Consider the following 6,935-nt stretch of genomic DNA (forward strand, 5'->3'; position numbering starts at 1 on the left):
ACGATTATGAAGGTGAATGAGACAATATAGTGCTTCGCGACCACCATTCACCTTCCGAACATGAAATGTGAGACGATGAAGAAGAAGATATTTGTAGTGACGATGAAATGACAGGTATTTCTTGGGTAAAGATCACAAAATGGCTGAAAGAAAAGCCCCAAGCAACATATGTACTCGGATATTCACCATAGTCACACGTCTGCCTGGACCACGAAACAGAGTCAGAGAAATAAATTCTGAGCCTTGCCTATCATTAGAATAACAACGGGCCGTACAAATGAATACATAGAAACAGCTAGGTTCCTTTTTTGGCTGGGACGGAGATGCCTGTAACACGAATGAAGCAGAAATCAGAACATCATTGGGTTTACTCCATCTTACGGGCACAATATGATCATATAGGAGAAACACAAATGAAATGTTGGACAGTTCCTAAGGCAATGACCTAGAATCACGTTACTTATCAGTGAGGGAACAAGTATTTCGTTTTCTCTTAGGATCCTTACATTTCGATGATGTAAGAGACAGAAAATTGAGAGAAGAAATTGGTAGGTTAGCTCCTATAAGAGAAGTGCTTGAAGCATTAGTATATAATTTTCAGAAATACTTATCGCCAAGTTGATAGCTTACTGTAGATAAATAACTGTTAGTGTTTATTGATAGTTGTCATTTCCGGCAGTTTATGCCTAGCAAAACCACCAATTATGGACTGAAAATATCAGCTGTAATTGATGCTAAGATAGCATATACAGTAAATTTAGAAACCTATGTTGGTTAGCAGCCCGATGAACCTTATAAACGAAGCAATATCCAACATGGTGTAGTATTAAGAATGGTAGAGCCCCTTGAAGCCATTAAAAGAAATGAAACCGCCGAAAACTGGTTTTCGACGTATTCTCTTACTTAAAGCCTCAGTGATAATGGTCTTACTTACGTGGGAACACTTCGCCGCAATAAATGAGAAGTACCTTACGAATTTCTTCCAAGTAAAAAAAGAACTGAAAATTCTTCAATTTTTGGCTTTCAAAGGTTAGGTTAGGTTAGTGTTGTTTAACGTCCCGTCGACAACGAGGTCATTAGAGACGGAGCGCAAGCTCAGTGTAGGGAAGGATGGGGAAGGAAATCGGCCGTGCCCTTTCAAAGGAACCATCCCGGCATTTTCCTGAAACGACTTAGGGAAATCACGGAAAACCTAAATCAGGATGGCTGGAGACGGGATTGAACCGTCGTCCTCCCGAATGCGAGTCCAGTGTGCTAACCACTGCACCACCTCGCTCGGTTGGCTTTCAAAAGAACGAGACATTTGTGTTGCACTGTTGCAAGGAGAATCCAACTGTCCTTATAATGTCAACAATTCACACTGACGATGTTTTCGACAGTCTTATATAGGCTGCATGAAAAAGCTAGTGTGGACTTGGTTGACCAGCTGTCTCAAAGTCCACACTCTTGTAGAACTCAATTCGTTGTAAATAAAAAGTTCATTACCTTTTCATTTCATCGGACGTATTGAAAGTACTGACTGTATTCGTACAATTACTTTCAAATTACAATAACCACTGTTTTTCACACCTATAGCCGTAAGAGGTGCTAATTAAGTGTACCGACATCAACGGCTGCCTCAACAATAGGCAGGATCCTCAAAAAACATACGTCTCTTCCGTCTCAAGCCAACATTCCGAAAGATAATAATATAATAATGCACACAATGAACTCATTGCATTCCCTTAGTCGCTTCTTTGCTAATAAAGACATGGTCGGTATATTACGTCCTCTACATCGTCGGCCATCGTGGGTGTACTGAAAGGTCACCAACCAAGCCATCGATGCGCCTGGCACATCGCCGGGCATCGTGGGCCCATTGTATGGGTAACAAGCAAGTCGTCGATGTCCCTGCATGGAATGAAACGCAAATATCATAAAGGTTACATTACAGCCGTGAAATATTACACCAGTGCAAGTGTACCACCCGATTCATCTTTAACCGTGTGTAGAATGGAACACAAATACGATACAGACTACGTTTCACCAGATCGATGGTCGAAGCTTGGCCGTTTACACTGTCCGAAATATGCATCCCGCCACGGATCCATGCTGGAGGAGGAACACTGTGTTATTGGCGATATTAACCGGGCCTTCTATACGACGCTTGGTGACAACTTTGAACTACGTGGTTGGTTGGTTGATTAGGGAGAGGGGACCAAACTTCGAGGTCATCGATCCCATCGGGTTAGGGAAGGTTGGGGAAGGAAGTCGGCCGTACACTTTCAAAGGAACCCGCCCGGCATTTGCCTCAAGCGACTTAGGGAAATGCTGTAAAACCTAAATCAGAATGGCCAGACGCGGGTTTGAACCGTCTTCCTCCCGAATGCGACTCCATTGTGTTAACCACTGCGCCACCTTGTTCGGTGAACTATGTGAATATTATTTCGGAACACCTGCATCCCTCAATGTTTGATATCTTCTCCGATGGCAAAGGCGTCTATTAACAAGACGTGTTTATGTGTCGCAAAGCTAGTAGTTTAGGGAGCATGACAGTGAACTTACGTCGATGTCTTCGCCTGATATCGAACACATCTGCGACGCTACCGAGTGCCAGTTATGCTCCCACAAACTACTGGCCCATAGCTTACGGGAACTGGGAGACTAGTATGTAAATATATGATTGCACACACCTCTGAAAACTTACCAAAGATTTCTCAAATTCATGCCACGCAGAATGTGTGCTTTATTACTTACCCAATATGCATCAACATAGTGTTAAGCAGATGGTTATAATGTTTCGGCTCCTGTTCACGTAAATATCTGGAAATGGATGATTACTCTAGCATAAATAAATTAGTGATAAGTAAGCTAAACGATGCTGTTCCATATCTGCATAAAAACCTATGCTACACTTACCATCCACCACGCGTGCGGGGTCTGTCAGTGGTTAAATGGCTTCCCAGAGGAAAATTGTATCTTTAAAATGTTTTCCCAGAGAAAAGTTGTATCGCTCTTTGTTGCAACACACCATCCTGGTTATGGTATTTCTGTCGGTTGTACTCTCCAGTGGTGAAGGACCTTTAGTAGAAGTGGCGTCATTCATCTACACAGTAGTCATGCGTAGACTTCAGAATGCCGTAGGGGAATATTTCAATCGTCGCACAAGCAACCGGTTACCATTGTGCTTGCACAGGCACTGTTGCTGACCACCATTTATTGGAGAATATTCCTCTAGTAATACGAGGTCTAACGTGTGTGATATATAATGGAGCACTAGCGTACTGCTATATCATTGCCCGTAAATACTTCAAAAATATGTGTCTCTGATGGATAAGACAAGGGACTCTTTTATGTTACAACCTCAATCACGAGATTAAAAGCCTCGTTTTTAACGAGCAGGGGGCTCCTGAAATGGGTTGTGTATAATGAAGTATTTGCTGATATGAAGACGAGCAGCTTGACCGTGGTTTCAGTGACACTTTTCAGCTACAGCTGGAACGTTGTAAGATGTTGCAACCTACATTTTACAGTTACAGTATTGGTCGTCAGACATTTAACGTAACCTAAATCACCGGATCATTGTACTTGGAAAAATGTGAATAGAAGAACCATTCACTTAAATTTTATGACGTTCAGAATCTATCCAACTTGGGGATCTTGAATGACGTGGTGTAGTTACTGACGCTTGTTGCGTACCTGTTCTGCCTTCATTGTTTATTGGTCTTGCAAGCGTTTCATCTTTGTCGATGAGGCCTCTAGGTGCAAAAGAAGGAACAAGGCAGCGTATGATACGACACGCGAAAGCTTGCCTTGTATCCCAGGACGGCAACTTTAAACATACGGGGTGTAACATTTATGACTGCAGATATATGTGTCGGTGATTGAGGACAGCGTACTGAACAACATGGCATCAGTATTTTCGTCATATGCAGAGTAATATTTATAGCTAATACGAATCGCGTGTTATTAGGTTCGTTAGTACCTCCATGTATGAGTTGCAAGAAGAAGCCATTAACCCGTTAACCTACAACAAAGGGTAAGACCCGTTGTCTGGCACAGAGTCCTGCAAATCGGCCCGTGTCACGATAGGGCGCCGCGTTGCTCCACACTGGGCATCAGCTATCTTGGACGAAACGAGCCCTTGACGTCAACGCACGGGCCAGGGTGAGCACCTGTCTGTGATCGAACTGTGGCAGGCCTGCGTCGCACTCTCAGCCCTTCAAATCAGCCCGGCCCAAGGGCTGACACTGCAGTGCTCCGAACAGGGCAATAGACTGTTGGACCAAGCAAGACGGTGACGTCACTGCGCAAGCCTTTATTCCCAGAATTCAGAACATAGGAAATAAAACGGGAAATATCGCATGGAATGTCAAACAAAGATATTGTCGCTGCAATGCGATAGTGAACGTTGGCCTTTGTTATTGTTAAAGGAAGTCGAACCAATATACGTCGAAAAATTCTTGTTATAAAAGTAGAGTCCAGTACGTTCCATCAGGAAAATACGTCGAGGAATTTGCTACTGGACACAAAAAGTAAAAACTATTATTCTGACTTTAGTTGTGAACTGAGAATGCCTGCATGAGATCTGCGTCGGCGTTTATCAAAGGAAATTATATTTACTAACGACACCGCGTCAAAACATCGACAAGCATATCCGGATGTGTGTTTACTTATCTTGCAGCCGTCATTCGGTTAAATATTAACTGCTTTTATTGCTTCGATGTACATAGTCATACAATATATGTTCCTTCTCTATCTTCGATTTTCGTTATCTATTTCTAGGGCTGTTTCCTCCCACACATAGGCCTATTCATATTATTTCACGTGCAGTCTAGATCGTTATCAGACAACGTATTGCGATTTTTGTGTTCTTACTCACAAATATACGTAGTATGTCTGAAATCTTGGAGCCTCACTTCGGGGTTTAATCCAAAGGAGCATATGACTTTGCGGAAACACTGGAAGAAACACTGGCATTCTGTATTTTTCAACACGTTGTTTCTTAGTTCGTAGCGGTGTTTCCGCACATCGGACAGCTACCAAATGACCCTAGGCCAAATTACCTAGGCCATTTTCATTTCCAAGGTTTAAGCTGTTTTATTTTTTACTGTCGGGAAGGCGGCAGATCTACGACACTGTGAGGTCTTCATAATCTAAAATAAACGCTTTGGAACACAGGTGCTCCAACACATATGGTATAATCCTGTTGCGGTAGACACACTTAACTGAGGTGCGAATCCTCAATAAACTCTAGTAAATTGCTTACAAAAGTTCGTATTTAATCTTTTGCCAGGATACTTTTTCTTATTACCTGTGAAACAGAAATGGTGGTAAAAGAGACTTTTATGTTTTTCTTACTGTGTAGAATATGAGAGCGGAAATCGCAAGTGCTTCGAAAAGAAAGGAAAATATATCAAGAAAACGGGAAATTAACATGGTGAGTAGAGAACAATTGAGCCTGATACAAATCACAGAAGTTCAATTTGGTCAGTGTTTAAGCCTGTAGCAGATGGTGATTGCAACACTGTTAACTATACTTCGTGTGTGGAGTGCAATGATCTTTACTTGCATGATTAAGGTTCTGCTGGCACTTCGCATATTTAACGCTATTCGTGTGTGTCTAATAAACAAGTGTGTTGATCAAAAACGCCTTCCCGAAAACTGCACAGGGTAAGATTACTGACAAATGCGTAGCTGTTTGTGCACGAGATTTCAGACTTATGAAGCTATTAGAGGTGAAGGATTTTTGGATCTGGCTCAGAGCCGGCCGCTGTGACCGAGTGGTTCTAGCCGCTTCAACCTGGAACCGCGAGACGGCTACGGTCGCTGGTTCGAATCCTCTCTCGGGCATGGATGTGTCTCGGCGTCACACATATGTAGCGCAACGAGGATTTAGTTCCTGGAACCTACAGTTCGGTATTTTGTTAATGGGGACCTAAGACCACGCTTCTTTTTTATTACCTAAGTTTCAGACGAATCTAAAAAATGAAAATATTAGGAAGGAGTATTTGAGACGACTTGTATCAAAGATATCCCTTTTACGACTGACCGAAGTGCCAACACTAAGGTACCCCGAACTAGTTACTTTCCTGTTGCGCAATTTTGCCATATGAAAACGATGTTTGAATCTCAGAGGCTTCACGTTCCGGGGGAGGTAATGCATACAACTAAGTATTTTTTTTTTTTTTGGGGGGTCATCAGTCTTCTGACTGGTTTAATGCGGCCTGCCACGAATTCCTCTCCTATGCCAACCTCTACATCTCAATTATTTGCTGCATGTATTCCAATCTCTGTCGTCTACTACAGTTTTTGCCCTCTACAGCTCTCTCTAGTGCCATGGAAGTCATTCCCTCACGTCTTAACAGATGTCCTAACATACTGTCCCTTCTCCATATCAGTGTATCCCACATATTCCTTTTGGCTCCGACTCTGCGCTGAACCCTTATTCCTTACCTTATAGAAGACATAATTTTCAACAAGCTTCTGTAGCACCACATCTCAAATGCTTCGATTCTCTTCTGTTTCGGTTTTCCCACAGTCTATGTTTCACTATCATACAATGATGTGCTCCAGACGTACATTCCGAGAAATTTCTTCCTCAAATTATGAACTATGTTTGAAACTAGAAGACTTCTCTTGGCCTGGAATGCCCTTCCTACCATTGCTAGTTTTCTTTCAATATCCTCGTTCCTTCATCCGTCGTTGGTCATTTTACCGCTTAGGTAGCGGGTTTCCTTAACTTCACATACACCGTGACCATCAATCCTCATGTTAAGTTTCTCGCCGTTCCCATTTCTGCTACGTCTCATTACCTGCGTGTTTCTTTGGTTTACTCTCAATCCATATTCTGTACTCATTAGATTGTTTATTCCATTCATCATCATGTAATTCTTCTTCATATTCACTAAGGATAGCAACGTCATCAGTGAATCGTGTAGTTGATATCCTGCCAC

General features: G+C 42.4%; 1 non-coding gene across 1 annotated transcript; it reads right to left on the reverse strand.

Annotated features, from left to right (window-relative positions):
- Positions 1 to 1,203: 1,203 nt before the first annotated feature.
- Trnaa-cgc lies at positions 1,204 to 1,276 on the reverse strand. Its single transcript has one exon. It is a non-coding gene; the product is annotated as a tRNA-Ala (tRNA).
- Positions 1,277 to 6,935: the final 5,659 nt, after the last annotated feature.

This window comes from Schistocerca piceifrons, chromosome 2, assembly GCF_021461385.2.
Source record: "Schistocerca piceifrons isolate TAMUIC-IGC-003096 chromosome 2, iqSchPice1.1, whole genome shotgun sequence".
In the NCBI taxonomy this organism is placed as follows: Eukaryota; Metazoa; Arthropoda; class Insecta; order Orthoptera; family Acrididae; genus Schistocerca; species Schistocerca piceifrons.